An 18,144-nucleotide genomic window follows, 5' to 3' on the forward strand; every position below is an offset into this window, starting at 1 on the left:
CCTGGCAGGGCTGCAACACGCGGTCGCGTTCCACTCCCAAAGGCGAAACTTAAGCGTCATTAATTAATAGTTAATTAGTATTTAATTAATCAGTAATTAGTCACTATATAGTAATTTGTCATTACTTCATCAATTATGTGCGACGTAATCCCGTGGTGACGTAACCAATGGTGTGTGTTGAACACTAGACCCATTTGATGATTTTGACAGTACCACCTACAACCAATGTGTTATGCCCGTAAACATTTCATGCTTACTCTACTCTCGGCTACGGGAGGAGCAGACAATTTTTTCTCTCTTTCTCTCCAACCGCCATGGTCTCTGAGGAGACACTGCAGGTGCCGTTACCGCGACTGACAGAAAAAGGGCGATGGTCTGCGAGGATGGCAGCGTCATTACTTTATCAGCACCCATTGTCCCCGGAAGGCCCGTCGGAGCATACGCCCTGTCTAACCTACTCGACGAAAACGCGCGACGCGAAGTCCACACAAAAGACGCCACCATCGAAGAGCTCGCCAACGAGGCGGCGAAACTTGCGCGCACTGGAGAGCTTATTTGGACCCAGGAGCATAAAAGGGACACCCATCCCTCTACAAACACAGAAAAACACATTACATCAGATTCTCTCGTCACCAATGTTTCGATGTACCAGAGGTATCGAAATTCCTCTGCATGTTATCTGCTAAAACGCGCAAAAGCGTATTGATGCGGCTCGCATAATATGGGCCAAATTTCCCTTCAATCTAAAATAACATGAACTTCACGTCATGGCCACATTGCGCCTCGTGCACTTTATTAGTTTTTTTAGCCTATTCTTCAAGCATGGAACCATACACTCGTTGCATTTTTCTTTTCCATCCTCATCCCATTGCGCAATGATCTGGTGTTCGCACGAAAAATAAACTTGTTCTGGGAGAAAAGGAAGGCGCAGTAATTGCTTCCTTCTCTGCTGCAACGTCCAGCGCGCGGTGAGAGAGAGAGAGAGAGAGAGAGAGAGAGAGAGAGAGAGAGGCGACTTTATTCACACCGACTTGGGCCTCGGGGCAGGGGCTCAGCCAGAGGGAGGGTCTCCCCCTTGCCGGCTCTCCTGCGCCATGACCGTAGAGAAGGTCTTGGAGTAAGCCTCCTCCGCCAGGCGTCGGACAATCTTCTGTACATCCGCATTTGGGCTGCGGATGTAGGACTCCCAGGCAACTTGATCAAGGGGTTCAGTCTGTTTAGCTCCCGGAGATTCGGGGCATTGCCAGATTAGATGATATTGACTCAGAGGTACAAGCCTCCGGGTCGACTGTAAGCTCATTATGCAGAGTAACATAAGGGAAGAAGCGATTGGCCTGAAATTTTCGCCAGGTCCTACATTATGAGGGTGTTAGGGACCTATCTGGTGATGGATAGATCCTTCGGCCTAGTCTGGGAGTCTCAGAGAGCTCCTTGTAGGTGATGAGGGGGTCTTTGTCTCCGGGTATCGGGGTTTCTACGGCCGCTCGGGTATATATATCTCGAGCAAGGCGATGGGCAGCCTCATTGCCTCTAGAAGGCGAAATTCTAGAGGCGCATAATGGCATGCGCCTGGAACGGGTGGAGGCTTTGGACCACCATTTTGGGAGCAAACCGGGAGTCTTGTACGTGGAGGCTTCCGGCCCGGACCCCAGAGGATGGCACACGACTGCGATCGTCTACGAGGGCAAAACAGTAGACGCCCTAACTTTCAAGGCTCAGTCACCAATTCGCGCTGAAGAGGTTGCCATCGCCCTGGGAGCCTCCGACTCCTCCACCAAAAATCTCTGCCTCTCCCATAACCGAGAGTAGAGGAAGCATGAAATGTTTACGGGCATAACACATTGGTTGTAGATGGTACTAGTCAAAATCTTGAAATGGGTCTAGTGTTCAACACACCACACCACACCACACATACTGTGCAGTGGTCCATGTGGACGTAATCGTTTCCTGTGAGTGTCTGAGGAATCTCTTCCGCCTTGCCTCGTCAGCTGTATCCGGTTTCTGTTCGCCTTTCATCTTTGTAATCTGTTTTCATTCCTCGGTTATTTGTACCACTTTTGCCTATGTGACACTGGTGACGTCTCCACTAGATTACGTCACACATAACTGATGACGAAGTAATGACAAATTACTAATTAGTGACTACTTAAGGATTGATGACTAAATACTAATTAACGTGACGCTTACGCTTCGCCTTCAGGTGTGGAACGCGACAGCGCGTTGTAGCGCTGCCAGGCAGTCCACGGAACGCCACCACCCGTTCGGCGCGATGCCTTCCCCTTTGAACGCGACGCTTTTTGAGGAAAGGAAAGTACGCAGTAATTCTCTGTCATCTCGGTGGACACCCGAACCGCACCGTACAGGAAGGGAAGAACGCCACCACCCGTTCGGCGCGATGCATTGCCCTTTGAACGCAAGGTTTTTTTTGAGGAAAAGAAATGGCGCAGTAATTCTCTGTCATCTCGGTGGACACCCGAACCGCACCGTAAAGGAAGGGAGGAACGCCACCACCAGTTCGGCGCGAAGCTACCGGCGCTTGTACGCCGGTCCTGTTGGAGGGCTTAGAGAGTCTCGTTAAATCTCGTACGGTGCCCGGATGCTCTCGTTTCAGTGCCCGGATGAGTGAAATTCAGTGCCCGGAGGCTGGCTCTCGCTCGGCGTGACGTCACCACACTGCCGACAGCGGGAGCTAAAAGCATTCTCCGACTCGCGAGGGGCTTGTCGAAACGTCGAGCAAGGGTGGGCTACTCCCCTGGCTCATCGCATCTACCAAAATTGTAGCCGAAACTCGAATCTCGCGCACCGATCTCTCGTTTGGGCACCAGGTCACCAAGGCCTCCACGGAAGCGAGGCAGCCGACGCCGCTGCCCGCGCGCTCTCTCTCCTGGCATTTCCCACGGGGCCCGACGCTGACCAAAGACATCGATTTCAAACTGATTGACACTTTTAGGGAAAAAATTCAGGAGACACTTTGACTATCCAAAGTGCGCGAGGCGAAAGCCTTTCAACGCAACTTTAGCTGCACGGCCGTAGGCACATACCGGGCGGCTATGGTTTGGTTTGGTTTATTGGGGCTTAACGTCCCAAAGCGACTCAGGCTATGAGGGACGCCATAGTGAAGGGCTCCGGAAGTTTCGACCACCTGGGGTTCTTTAACCTGCACTGACATCGCACAGCACACGGGCCTCTCGAATTTCGCCTTCATCGAAATTCAGCCGCCGCAGCCGGGATCGAACCCGCATCTTTCGGGTCAGCAGCCGAGCGCCAAAACCACTGAGCCACCGTGGCGGGGCACACGAGGCGTCTATGGGAAAACTTGGATCGGCTAGTAATGACTAATTAGTCATGACCCATGACAAGTCGTGATTGGTTATTCACTAACCAGTCTTGATTGTTTAATGACAAACTAGTCACGACTAATTAGTTGATGACTACTGAATGACTAATTAGCAATGACTAATTACTTGATTACTAGCTAGTCATTATTGATTAATGACTAACCAGCAATGGCTGGTTAATGACTAGTTAGTCATGACTTGTGACTAGTAATGACTAGGTGCGACTTTCACTTCAGATGTAACGGACGGATGGACAGAGACATGGTCGCGAGTATGATCGCTTAAACACACCAAACTCTTCCCGCCACGTGCAAAGGGCTGGGGAAGGCCAACGAGCGAGTGCTCCTGCGCCTGCTCACCAACACGATGCTGTGCCCGGCTACTATAAAACATTTCGATCCTCAATTCGACGGGCGGTGCTCACACTGTGGGGAGGTGTCTGACACCTACCAAATGGTGTGTGCCTGTCAGCAGAACCCATCCCTACCCCCCCCCCCCCTCCCAAACCAAACCCGAGAGGGCTGGGAGGCGACCCTGTCCGGCTTCTGCACCCTCGAGGTCCACAGGGCCTTAACGCAGCGCGCCCGGGCTGCGGCAACCGCTAATGTAGTGCCTGACTGGGCATAGTGGTCGTAAGGGTGTCACTGAGCCCTTAACTACGGCGTCCCTCATAGCCGTAGTCACTTTGGGACGCTAAAAACCCATAGACCATAAATTCCTGGAACTTCAAAATTATTTTCTCTGTATTTTTCTTCAATTTTTGATTTTTTTTTTAGTTTCAGACATTTCACTATTCTACTTTCATGCCTCGTGCCTTTTTTGCAATTACGCATACTATCTTCCTTGGACCTTCGCATTCTCCAGCAAACCTTGGCCAATCTCCCCGCGTGGGTATGTGCCATGTGTACTGAGGACAACAACGGCAAAAAATTCAGGGGGGCGCTTTGTTGACTTAAAGTGCGTTGAGGCGAAATCCTTAAGTGTGCTGTTGCTGCTTGTGTCACTGATGTGTGGTTAAGATGTTAAGCTTCGTCTCTATGAGTGTCCCCGCCGCGGTGGCTTAGTGGTTACGGCGCTCGAAAGACGCGGGTTCGATCCCGGCCGCGGCGGCTGAATTTCGATGGAGGCGAAATTCTAGAGGCCCGTGTACTGTGCGAAGTCTGTGCACGTTAAAGAACCCCAGGTGGTCGAAATTTCCGGAGCCCTTCCCTACGGCGTCCCTCATAGCCTGAGTTGCTTTGGGACGTTAAAACTAAAAAATTTCAGGGGCACTTTGGCTCTCTAAAGTGCGTATAGGCGAAAGCGTTTTCCGCACCACTTTGCCTATGTGACACTGGTGACGTCACCACTGGATGACGTCACACAATTGATGCAAAGTAATGACAAATTACTAATTAGTGACTAATTACTGATTAATAACTATATACTAATTAACTGCTAATTAATGACGCTTAAGCTTCGCCTTTAGGAGCGGAAGGCGACAGCGTGTAGTAGCGCTGCCAGACAGTCCACGGAACGCCACCACCCGTTCGGCGCGATGCCTTGCCCACGGCCGCTCGATAGAGCTGTAGTGCCTATAATCGAGCGGCCGTGCCTTGCCCTTTGAACGCGACGCTTTTTGAACGCGACGTCACGCGACCACGTGACGTGACGTCACGACAGCCGGAGGAAAAGCTGGGCCCCAATTCGCGCGGTCGCGCGCGGCCGCAGCCACCACCTGACTCCCGCTCCTCCCGCTAGGGGCGCTGCGCCGGCGCGTGACGTCACGGAGGAAAAGCTGCTGAAGCTGTACCGAAAGTTAATCACATCAGGATCCTCGGACTTTTTATCCAAGAGGACGGTTACAATGAAGGAACGATCAAGAAGCTCAGCAACTACGCTGCGCAAGTAACAGGGATCTTCAGGAGGGTCGCGCTGAAGGGCAGGGGCCTCAAAGAAAGCAGCCTCTTGAAACTGACGCAGGCCTATATTATTAGCCGAATATGTTATGCCACGCCATTCCTCGATATTAGGGTAAACGAGAGAGAGAAGATCGACGCAATTATTCGGCGTTGCGTCAAGAGGGCGCTGGGCCTACCTATCTCCACCTCTACAGACCGCCTGTTGGAAATGGGGGTGCATAATACTTGGATTGAACTCGCCGAGGCGGTGCGAATCGCCCAGCTCGAAAGACTGAGTACAACAAATACGGGCCGGACCATCTTAGAGTGGGTCGGCCGAAAAGTAGATAGGGGCATATGCGACAAGGTTGCCCTACCGCCACAATGTCGCGAGAATATCATCGTTCCCCCCCTCCCCCGCAACATGCACCCAGAACATCACCGGGAAAGACGGGAGAAGAGGGCGGAGGCGCTGGTTAAAAGGGCCGGAAATATCAGGGCAAATGAGGTTGCCTACGTGGACGCAGCGAGTGGCAGGTCGGGGGCGGCGGTCGCCTCAGTAGTCGACGGCTGAGGTGCACCAGTCGCTGCCGCCTCCATTAGGAGTAGAAACATAGATACGGCCGAGGAGGTCGCAATAGCGCTTGCTTGCGCCGGAACCAAGGCTAGTTTGATTCTTAGTGACAGCAAAACAGCAATCTGCAACATCGGAAAGGGCAGGGTCTCGCCAGAAACGGCTCGAATTCTGTCCGCAGTCAAAATTGATCGCAAGATCACCTTAATTTGGGTCCCAGCACACACATCCGTCCCCGGTAACGAGGCGGCCCACATGTTAGCCCGAGATCTCTACTTCCGGGTAACTGTAGAGCCGCCCGACCCCCAGGGGATGGACGAACGTTTGCAAACGTACGCGGAAATCGCCGTGCACTACAGGTTAGGCAGGCGTCTAATGCCACCACCAGATCCAAACTTAACTAATACAGAGGCCATCGCCTGGCGACGATTACAGGCCGGAAATTTCGTTAACCCTGTCTGGTTATTTCAAACCACGTTAGACGATAAAAAAGGTGACAAATGTAAGACCTGCGGAGCGAGAGGGACCCTCGATCATATAATTTGGCAATGCCCTGGATCCCCGGGTGCTGAGGACAATATTAAGAGTAGAGAAGCCTGGGAGGCCCTTCTGCGAAGCGAGGTCCCCGCCGACCAGAAACGAGCTGTCCGCCTGGCGGCTGAAGCCGCGAAGAGACAATGTATCTTCGCCAGTCTTTAGTCGCGGAGGTCCCGTCCCCCGTCCCCTAGGCCTGCGTGCCAGGGACGGGGAGTAGGGGGCCTCCTACATCGGTGGAAATAAAAGTTGTTATCAATCAATCAATCTGCTGAGAAAATCGAGTGCCGCCAAGCAATACCTCGCGCAAAAAGACCGCGCAATATGCAACGCATTCTTAGCTTAACCAAGCTAAGCCTGGGCATCTTTTTTTATTTACTTGTTTATTTTTCATATTTTTTTACTTTGCTCATTTCTTTTTATTGTTTTTTTGTTTATTTTCTTATTTTTATTTTCTTTTTATTTCTGTTTGTTTTCTTATTTTTATTTTTCATTTTCTTGACTTTATTCCTTTTATTGTATTTATGAAACCCATGCATTCACTAGATGCGCCTTTATTCATGCTCGAACCTCCGCCTTCGTGGCGGAGTGGTAGCGTCTCCGCTTCAAATGCCAAAGGCCCTGGTGCGATTCCCACCCTCGGCGCAGTTTCTTTTATGCGAAGCATACTACTTTAGATACCACTTCAGCCCTTCACCGTGGTTATGCGCCTCCAAATCACGTGATACATGACGTCACACCACGTGACACGATGACGTCACAGCAGTAGAGAAACGGGGGCCCACCTCGCGCCATCGCTGTGGTTGTGCGCCTCCAAATCACGTGATACATGACGTCACACCACGTGACACGATGACGTCACGACAGTGGAGAAACGGGGGCCCACCTCGCGCCGTCGCTGTGGTTGTGCGCCTCCAAATCACGTGATACATGACGTCACACCACGTGACACGATGACGTCACGACAGTGGAGAAACGGGGGCCCACCTCGCGCCGTCGCTGTGGTTGTGCGCCTCCAAATCACGTGACACGATGATGCCACACCACGTGACACGATGACGTCACGGCAGTGGAGAAACGGGGGCCCACCTCGCGCCGTCGCTGTGGTTGTGCGCCTCCAAACCACGTGATACATGACGTCACACCACGTGACACGATGACGTCATGACAGTGGAGAAACGGGGGCCCACCTCGCGCCGCCGCTGTGGTTGTGCGCCTCCAAATTACGCGACACGATGATGCTTCGCATTCTCCAGGCTTAACCAAGTTAAGCCTCAGCCATTTTTTAAGCAGTGACGCCGAAAGGCGGACAAATCTGCCGACACGGCTGCCGACGCGTCTGCTAACGACAGTATGCGGCATTAAAGGCTTTCGCCTTAATAAACCAATAAACCAGCCTCTATGAGTGGAACGCGACAGCATCTTGCAACGCTTCCAGGGAGACCACAGAACGCCATCGCCCGTTCGGCTGTACGCCGTGCTCGTCGGTAAATTGGTTTTTGAGGAAAGGAAATGTATCTGTCTCGCATATCTCGGTGGACACCTGAACCTCGTCGTAAGGGAAGGGAAGAAGATGGGAACGAACGAAGACACCGTATTCACTAGACGCGCCTTTGTTCATTCATTCCACACTATCGAGCTGGCAAGGTGGAGTGGTTAGCGTGATCGTCTTACACTCCGGAGACCCCGGTTCGATTCCCCAACTCGACCAATTTCCTTCTAGGTTTCATTTATTCGTTTATTTTACTTGGAGCATCATTATAACATCCCTTTAATTTGGTCGCATGGTTACTAGGCGAAGTACAATTGGCTCTGTTTGAAATTCGCACACTGTGACGTCACAACCATCTGCACCAATTGAAAAGCGTGATATTTGTCGACAACAACTGCTTACAACGATGAAGCATTAAAGTCTTCCGCCTTAACAAAGCGCACGAACTGTTCGCAGTAGAATGAAGGCAGCTCAAGGCGGCGGTGTTCAGTTTAGTTCGGGTTGCTCGCGAGGGCGCGAGAACAGCATGAGTCTGGAAGCTGTCGGCTCTCGCTTGTTGCTTTGTCACCCGTTGTCGTCGCTGTTGCAACTGAAGGAAGGATGAAAAGGAAACTGTACGGGCCTGCCCACTGCCTCGAGCCGAGCCACAATCGCTGCCACATGCAGACAGGGGAGAGGCGAGATACGAGAGGAAAGATTGAAAGAACAGACGCGCACTGCAACAACTGCGTACGCCGAAGTGACGACGCCTGTAACAGATGATCCGTCCCCTTCTCACCCGCGCGAGAAACTTGGGTTGCATCATTGAGTGACCTGACCAATAGGCTGACTAGGAGGCCGCGCGACGCTCTGAGTGGCGTGGCCAATAGGCTGACGAGGAGCCCGCGCGACCACAAAATGATCGGGTAACAATGCAGAGAGAAGGAAGCCACTTTCGAGAGCTGACGCCAGACGCTGCTGCTCCCGAAATTCAAGCAGATATCTCCAGCCGCAAATATCTCCAGACGCCACTCTTTCCTCACGGGCCCAGCCGGTAAGTGGAATTCACTTGATTTAGTTTATTCTTAGGAGCTGCTGTCAGGACGCCGATGTAAAGCTACGTGCTTGGACGGACGCCTCCCGCACCAGTGCGGCCTTCTAAGGGTGTGCCCGCAGCATTACAGAGGGAGCTGTCGCCTCGCGCTCAGATTCCTGTTCCTAATCAATCAAAATTCGCCTGGCTTACTAGTGCCTATACAATCGCTAACCCGTTTCCGGTGGTCTTGTTTCTTTTCAAGAGTTAGAATGTGTTCGTCCCGTAATATATACGACCGCGTTCGAGCATCAGTCCTGAGCGGGTCACTGCTGAGGAAGCAAGGCGTCCCTCGTTTTGGCAACAGTTTCAGAGCACGCGAAGATGGAATTTATGTTGCCGCAAATTATTGGTGCATGCATATTTTCCACGCCAGTGCCGCATTACTGCTTGGTGGCTTATACATCGCGTGGGAGCCAGTTGTTGTTGTGACTGAGAGAAGGATGAAAAGGAAAGTGCACGAGCCTGCCGACTGGCCCAAACCGAGACACCACCGCTGCCTCGTGCAAAGAGAGGAGAGTTAGAAGATAAGAGGAAAGAGTGAAAGAAGAGACGTGCGTCGCAACAGCCGAGTCCGCCGAAGCGAAGACGCTGGCTGAAAAGATACCCTAAGCACCCCCCACCTGAGAGCCAGGACAATTTATTGCATTAAATTACAAGGCACCGGCAGATAGGCATTCGGTTTGCAGCCTTCGGGCTGCGACGGTGTATCTGTTTTTTCAGCTAGCGTCCGTTCCGGCGGACGCGGTTGTTGCGACGCGCGTCTTTACTCTTCTTCTCTTCTTATTTTTCACCTCTCTATCTGCACGTGGCAGCAGCGGTGGTGGCTAGGCTTGAGCCAATTGGCAGGCCCGTGCACTTTTCCTTTTCATCCTTCTCTCAGTCGCAACCAACCAACCAAGGCACCGGCAGTCGATCGATGATGCTAACAGAGGGCTCGTGCTGGCTCGTGGGGCACGTGCTATTGCCAACCTCTTGCCGCTCGAGCCATGACGTCAGCAGCATCGGAACGTGTCCGCAGTCTCTGTGGCCTGCGGTCGCGAGTGGCTTCAGATGCGCTGTGGGAACTGGAAGACTATAGCTGTGGCTTCGGACGAACGCCGGCCGCGCTCTTTTATCTTTCGGGCACGACTTCGTCCGCAGTTAGTAGCAGTGAGGAAGCATTCTTTGGGGCGTAGACGGGAGTCAGCGTCAGTGTGCCAACGGACGAATCCAACGATAACCGGCTGCCTGAGGTGAGTCGACCCGCCGCGGTGGCTTAGTTGATACGGGGTTCGGCTCTTGAGCCCGAGGTCAAGTCACGGAAACGAACGCCAGCTCTGGCGGCTCCATTTCGATGGAGGAAGAATATTGTAGCAGTGCCCGTGCTTTGTGCGATATCAGCGCATGAGTACGAAAAACCTACGGTGGTCGAAATCAATTTGGAGCCCTCCATTGCGGCGTCCCTCGTAACACGAGTGGCTCCCGCGGACAAGTGAGTTTGAGCCAAAGGTGCGCACGCCCTAAACAGTGTGCCCTAGGAGGTTATGGAGGTTGCAGACCTGCTGGTCTTCCTGGGGCTCTGTATCCGCCGTGCTGGCTCACTTTTAAAGTGAAAAGGTATGTACTGAGCGGGAGGGCCCGGTTTTAGTCCCCGCCGTGGTGGCCGCGTTTCGATAGGGGTGAAATTTGAAAACGCAAATGTATTTACTATGCGCAGTTCGTACGCGTTAAAATATTATGCGGCGTAATAGGCTCGCATGCGCTTTTAGGCTTGAGCGTTCCTTTTGGTCGATGTGATCAGACGCAGCTTGCGTCTACGGACAGCTTCCTTGTGCGTCTTTGTGCACCACCTGTTAGGCTCACCCATGCATGTGTCGACGGTTCAGCTCCTGGTTGATGGTTGGCGCAAGTTACTACTAGCAGATTTGTGTTAGGCCTAACGCATATTCGAGATCAACGGGTCCGGCTCTTTTGCGGCATTCTGGATTTTGTGCAGTGGAATGCGTTCGCATGCATTTTGTGCCTTGAGCGTTCTTTGTTGGTCGATGCGATCGGACGCTGCTACCAAGTATCCAAAATCGACGCGTCTCTCTCGAATCTTTTCTGCGCTCCCCTCTTCTGTTTCCGACTTGCGGCCTCTCATTGGCCGCTTCCAGAGCGTGCTCTAGCTTGCTTTCATTCAATTCCTTAGGCTGTTAGGCTGTTTTCCTCGATATACCAACCCTTCCGCAGTGCGTTTACGTGTTTTGTTTTTTAAGTGTTCTGGCTCTGCTCGGTCCATCGCGCATATACGGCTCCGCGGCTCCCTGCCTACTATCATAATACTATGCCATATCGAGAGTGACGCTCTGCCTCGGTGGAGTTTGAGGGTACTCTCCCGAGAGTTGGTCTTCTTGTTCCTTAAGTGCCGGCATAGAAGGTGCTCGATAATTGGTTCTAAAGCATGGGCTGCTTATGAGAAGTCAGCCACCAGTCACGGGTAGCAATTTTCCGTGTTCACGTGACCGCCATGTGCGCATAACTCGTGGCCCACTGCTGCTGCCAGCTGCTCTGCCTTCGGTTGGGACGCACGGTCGTAGGACGCTGGCAAATAGACAAACCACTTCGGGTAGTTAAGAGTAAAGGCAGCATTGTTCAAGTGTACACTTTGACTAATTGTATATCGCAAATGAGAGGGTCACGGAAACGATGGAATGGTGGAGATTACTGCCAGCATGATTCGCTGCCGTCGTTTGGGCGCACGGTTGTATAGGACACTGTCGAATAGAAACGCCACTTGGATCGACTTACGGGCTAGTGTATATAGGTTATTTTTAGTTAAAAGTAAAGGCAGCATTTTTAAAGCGGGTGTACACACTTAGATCGTATATCGCACATGAAGGGTCACGGAAAGGATGGAATAAGATAAGGGTCACGGAAAGGATGGAATAAGATAAGGGTCACGGAAAGGATGGAATAAGATAGATTTAAAAAATGGGTTTATGGGTGCTCTCTCCGGATATCGTGCGTTACGCAGCATAGCGCAAGCGTAGCAAATTGTGAATTCATATAATAGGCGACAGCGTATACAGCTCGTTCGGTCGAAAAGCCATGGGCGCCAAGTTGTAGTCGGCACCGCGCGTCGGCAAACGTATCATGCCAATCGTTTGCCGCAGAATGTTCCGGATGGTGTCATACGATTCAGCGTTTCGTGCAGCATAAACTAAGAACCTAGCTTGCGGTAGGGATTCGAACCGGCGACTTATATGTGAGACAGCTAATGCGTGATTTACTTTCCTGAAATCCAGTTTTCGTCCCACCTTCCCCCCTTTCCTTACGATGAGGTTCGGGTGTCTACCGAGATGTGAGACAATTACTGCGCCATTTCATTTCCTCAAAAATTTGCGTTCAAGGTGTTTTCAACGGGCAAGGCCTCGCGCCGAACGGGCGATGGCGTTCTGTGGACCCCTCGGTAGCGCTTCAACACGGTGTCGCGTTCCACTCCTCAAGGCGAAGCCTAATCGTCCTCATTTTTTTGCAGGATTTGATGAGGGATGCCGTAGTAGAGGACTCGGGATTACATCAGACCATATGGGGTTAGTGACATAGCTCAGAAAGCGGCCGCGAGCGAAATTTTTTAAAGTGCAGCTCTTTGGCGTCCGTTCCTGGGTTTCGCGTCGTCGTCGGCGTCGGCCTCGTAACCAGCTCCGCCCCCAATGTCTCGCTTTTCAATTGGTCGAAATGCTCGTGACGTCACAGTGCGCGAATTTCAAATGGGGCCAATTGTACTTTGGCTAGTAACCATGCAACCAATTAAAGGGATCGTATAGTGATGCTGCAGCTAAGTTGGACTGAGTTTAGTTAATTGCTTAATTAATCAATTAGCCTAATTAATATACAGGAGAATGAAGAGGTCAGAAGAAAAGAAAAGAAAGACGCGCGCCGCAGCGACAACAGCGTCCGCGGAAGGAGACGCTGCTGAAAAAAACATAAGTACGAAGCCGCGTTCCCTCCACCACCACGCACTTCCCCACTCAGTAAGACGTTGCTCGTTTCATATACGTTGTGTCGAACATCCTAGACAGTTCCAACAATTGACAGGTTAATGACAGAACACGATGGATAGAAATACAATAATATAAATATGAAATAGCCTAATTAACCTTTCTAGTTAGACCGCATAAATCAATAAAACCGAGAACGAAATTGGTCGAGTTGGGGAATCGAACCAGGGTCTCCGGAGTGCGATACGAGCACGCTAGCCACTCCGTAATGCCAGCTGAATGGTTTGGAATGAACAAAGGCGCGTCTAGCTAATACGGCGTCTTCGTTCACTCCCATCTTCCCCCTTTCCCTTACGGTGAGGTGCAGGTGTCCACCCAGATATGCGAGAGAACTTTTCCTTTCCTCAAAAAATAAATTTATCGTCCAGCAAGGCGTACAGCCGAATTGGCGATGGCGTTCTGTGGACTCCCTGGCAGCGTTGCAAGACGCTGTCGCGTTCCACTCTTACAGGCGAAGCTTAACATGTTAACCACACATCAGTAACACACGCAGACAGCCAATGGACGCGTCATTCGCTCCACAGCAATTGATTCATCATTCACAACCACATTCTTAACGTACGCTCCCTTGCCGCACATGCCAAGGACGTACACCACGATCACATTCTGCGCCATTCCTCTGTACTTTGCTTTGCTGAAACCTGGATGGATCCCGAAGAGCCTCTCGAAATCATAGATTTCCTATACTGCTGTGGTGCTCGCAGAGACCACAACAGAGCGGCGGGAGTCGCTATCTACTTGCGCACAGGTCTCTCTGCAATACCAGTCGAAATGTTTGGCACGTCACATGAAGTTGGCGAACTGTGCGCCGCAAAGTTGCCCAACGGCTTGCTGGTAGTAGCTGCCTACTTCGCCCCTACCGCACTCACGAAAGACGTCGTGCACTTCCTGCAACTCGCATTAACCGTCCATCGATCCACACCGATGTTAGTAGTGGGGGACTTCAATGTTGACATAAAGACAAACAGCAATTTCCTAACACTTATGCGGGAGAACATCCCGTTCCTCTCGCTCGTAACGCGTCCCACGGCTGTGACAACCTCGCGAGGCACTTGTATAGATCTCGTCTTTGAGAATCAAGCATTGGTGTACCAATTCGAACATATATCACTCTATTTCTCCGACCACAAAGCTTCCTTCATGACTGTCAAGAACTGTTAGTGCAGTCTTTGTTAAAGGAATACGTGTGAAAAATAAAAAAAAAATTCTGTGATAGCGCATACATGTGTTGCTCGATTCCTTTGCCTCAATCTATCGAAAAGGTGAAACAGCTTATTTGCTGCGCTCAAATTTCGCATTAGGAAGTAACGTAATCGTCGGTAATTTTTTTTTCAACTGATTTCTCTAGTGATTCAACTGTTAACTCGGATTTTGTACCCTATTTTTCGCACCCATGTGCTTGTTTCAAGGCGACTCTGCACTGTATGCGGTGGCCTTTAAAATTCAGCGGGCACTTTGAAATTCAGGAGGCACTTTGTCTAAAGTGCGTAGAGGCGAAAGTTTTTCGCGCCACTTTGACTGCCGCTGTGGCACTTGTGACATCATCACTGTATGACATCACACATAAGGACTAATTACTAAGTAATTACAAATTACTAGTTAGTGACTAATTATTGATTAATAAAGTAACTGCTAATTATTGACGCTTCAGCTTCGCTTTTAGGAATGGAACGCGACAGCCTGTTGTAGCGCTGCACGGAACACCACCACCCGTGCGTGCGGCGGCGGGATTCCTTGCCCGCTGGAAACTACTTTTTGAGGCAGTAATTCTCTGTCATCTCGGTGGACACCCGAACCGCACCGTACAGGAAGGGAGGAAGTGGGAATGAAAGAACAAAGAGGGGCCGTAATGGAGAAAATGAAAATTGTATTTGAGGAAAGGAAATTTCACAGTAACTCTCTCACATATCTCGGTGGACACCCATCATCCATTTGAAGACGTCACCTTTTGGCAGCTGGGCTCGTCGATGAGTCACGCCAGGCGCTGGACGTAACGCTGGACGGACGGACGGGAGAATAACTGCGTTCCGCTGCGCTGTAGCCCCTACTGCAGAATAATTTCTGCTCGTGGCCAATACCCTGCCCACTTTCCCGCACTTGTTCGCACAGGCGCCACGACCCCCCAATATTATTAAAAGTTCAAAAGAGCGGCTTGTGATAGCTCGTTCGTGTCCATGTAAGCGAGATGTGTAGGCCCGTAAATGCAAGCCGACGAGGAGCAGGGAGTGTCCGCAGTTCGAACGCCGGCTGACTACCTGAAAAGAGCAGAATGCTGAGCGCACAGAAACACGCTACGCGCCAATACCCTGAGTTGCGGTTCGGGGAAGCGGCTGCATATACCGGGTGTCCCATCTAAATGTAACCAACCTTTTAAAAAAAGGCGAAGTGTCCTAGTCCAGTGAAACCAACTCAGGGTTGTTCATAGTCGCGTGGCCTAGTCTTGAGAATTTTTTTCGCTCTTCAATGTTAATTCATTAGTTAAGTTTAATTAGCTGACTTTTTAATTATTGACTACAGGAAGAAAGTGTCAATGCAAAAGTTTCAGATCACCTCGAAAGACCGCTAGTAGTGCTGTTTCCGTCAAGTTACGATTTACGTAGCTTCATTTATTGGCCTTAAAAGAAAGTTGTCATGTGACCAGCTGCTCGCTCACTTCTCTGCCCCAATGTGCACCCAAAGTCTCATCGAGGAGAGGACTTCAGAAAAACGGATTTTATTCTTTAAGGCGCGTCTTGGGACGTTGAAGTGGCCATGTGGAAGCTTTTTCTTATTGTGCGGCTTATGGGTAAAGGTGGGTAAAAAAACTACTTTACGTAAATATTACTTTGCTGCAAATGTCTCAGTAGGCTGTTTCTCAAAGCGATCTACAACTTTTCCATTGACACTTTGTTCCTCAAGTCAGTAATTAGTAAGTTAGTTAATTAAGCTTAACTAATTAGTCAACCTTGAAGAACGAAAAAAATACTGCAGACTAGGTTACGCGACTCTAAACAACTCTGTTTGTTTCAGATGGCTAGGACATCGTGTTTTTTAAAAGCTTGGTTACATCTAGCTGGGACACCTAGTATATGCAGCCGCGGAGACGCCAGCACGCTAGTGTGTGCTTTCGCAACCCTGCGCTCACTCGCGAGAGACGCCAAGGTGAGGGCTTCGGCATATGCTTGGGTGGCAACAGACTTGGATTTGAAAAGAAATTAAGGCGCGACGCAAACGCTAACCAATGCAATAACACAGTCAAAAAAGCCGTTGGAACCAATTGGACATTCCAATCGGAACTAATTGGCATTCCCATTGGTTCCAGTTGTGTTTATTTAGACACCCGACCAAGTGGACCCAACTGGATCCAACTGGATCTAACTGGACTTGCCGAATCGGACCCATTAGGCCAGGCAGTTATTTCATCCAGAAATATTCAGAAACTATGTTATGTTCATTGAAAAAGGTAGCTAAATGTTTTTGAATAATATGCTCTAGGCTATTGGATAAATATTTGTACAACTTATTATAATGTGTAAAAGGTAAACTGATTCATGAAGACTGCGGGGAGACAATATGCTTAGAGCCGACCAACATTTTTCTATGGAATTGAAATTAAAACTCAGGAGGGCACTTCGTTGACCTTACCCAATTTATGAGGCTCTCGTGCTGGGGTCAGTGGTGCTTGCCCACTGAGCGCAGTTATTTAATTTTGAGCTGTTGTGGTGGTGTAGATGATGAGTACAATTTAGTAGGTTAAGCTGCTGATAACTCTTATCATAAGAACCATATTAGATCTACCTTGCTTGTCAAATATGCAAACATTCATTGGATAAATTGGAAACCCAACTGTTCCAATTGGATAGTCCATTTTGACCATCCAATTGGAACACCATTCTAATTGGAACCAGTTGGAAACTGAACTGGTCGAATTGGAACCATTTGGAAACCAAATTGATACCAATGTTGTTGTTTTTTTTTTTTACTGGGAACAGAAACACGACTGTGGATTCTAGGAACCCCAGTAGGCATAATCGTTTTTCTGTTTTTATTCGATAAACACAAGGAGCTTGTGGGACCATTTTGCGTTCTCGCCATGATGTCAAACCTAATCTGAACGAACAAACGTAGCGTTTAAAACAGGACACAGAAAGATGAGGACAGGACGGGGCTACAAACCTCAACCTGTGCAATATGCATAGGAGTTTTGCTTTATGTGAGCGCTACGATTCTCCGATTTGGCAGCCGTGTATATGCGTATGCGTCAGATATGACTATTCGTGACTCGTGACATGTCTGAAGTGGCTTCCCCAGTTGGGAAGTAACCCAACTTAACTGAAAAGGACGGCCTCGCGCTCAGGTGTCAAGTGGTGCTACGCTATCGCATCACGTACTGCAGTGGAATTAAGTAAAATTGAAAAATTTGTTGAAGAAAAGAAACGGCTCAGTATTTCTCTCTCTGCTCTCGGTGGGCATCTCAACCGTGCTGTAGTGGAAGGATGTGAACCCGGGAACTCCAGCTCGGTAGCCGAGAGCCCTAACCACTAAGCCACAGTGGCAGGTGCAATTTAGTTTCCCTTGACAGTTCTTTTTTTACTGCACAGTGGAGGAATCATCACCTGTGCAGCGCAGGTTTTGGCGTGACATGTGATACGTTTCTTCTCGTTGCAGGTGGCCTTCTCGCTCGAGAAGAGACGCGTTTACACCGCGTCCAGCATGGAATTGCCCATAGCCACAAAAAAGTTGCACCAAAAGCGACACCATGTCGCGAAACCTTAGCGTGAAAGCAGGTGGGGCAAATGCATCCTGCATCTGGGACCGCTGCATTCTGAGGCCAGGGTAAGGCTGTGCTTTTTTTGTCGAAAAATGTGCAGTTTTTAGACAGCTTCCGTAAAGCCTACCATGACTGTCTTTAGAGCACAGCAAGGACTAATTCTAGAGACGAACAACTATGGGTGCCCACTCTAGACTAGACTCACAAGCAAGGGCATAGAAAGAAAGATGAAGAAAAATTACAGCCTGTCTTCGTTAAGCCTACTTATGCTTATGCGAGGTTGCGCGACATCTTCTTCGAGCCTTGGCTGAAGTGACCATACCTAGCTACTCGTGCCTGCTCTTACTCGGAGGCCTACCGCTTAAGGAGAAGGTTCCCGACTTGTCACCGTGCAAAGGAGCAGTACATGTTTGCATGGCATAAAATGCAAGCTTGCCCTTTACCCTTTTCTTTGTACATTATGTCAACAATAAGTGCGG

General features: G+C 50.1%; 1 long non-coding RNA gene across 7 annotated transcripts in view; it reads left to right on the forward strand.

Moving 5' to 3' along the window:
* The first annotated feature begins 8,693 nt into the window (after positions 1-8,693).
* Positions 8,694-18,144, forward strand: part of LOC149365550 (uncharacterized) — a 32,073-nt gene continuing 22,622 nt past the window's right edge. For 2 of the 7 annotated variants that reach the window (XR_016282978.1, XR_016282970.1), the window contains exons 1-2: positions 9,870-10,125; positions 17,563-17,730. This is a non-coding gene — a long non-coding RNA (uncharacterized LOC149365550). Of the gene's footprint in view, positions 8,852-9,818; positions 10,126-17,562; positions 17,731-18,144 lie in introns of those variants that run through there. The other 5 variants (XR_016282973.1, XR_016282974.1, XR_016282971.1 and 2 more) reach the window with 5 other exon arrangements.

The sequence above is a fragment of the Amblyomma mixtum genome, chromosome 1, assembly GCF_055824585.1.
Source record: "Amblyomma mixtum isolate Tamu chromosome 1, ASM5582458v1, whole genome shotgun sequence".
Lineage (NCBI taxonomy): Eukaryota > Metazoa > Arthropoda > Arachnida > Ixodida > Ixodidae > Amblyomma > Amblyomma mixtum.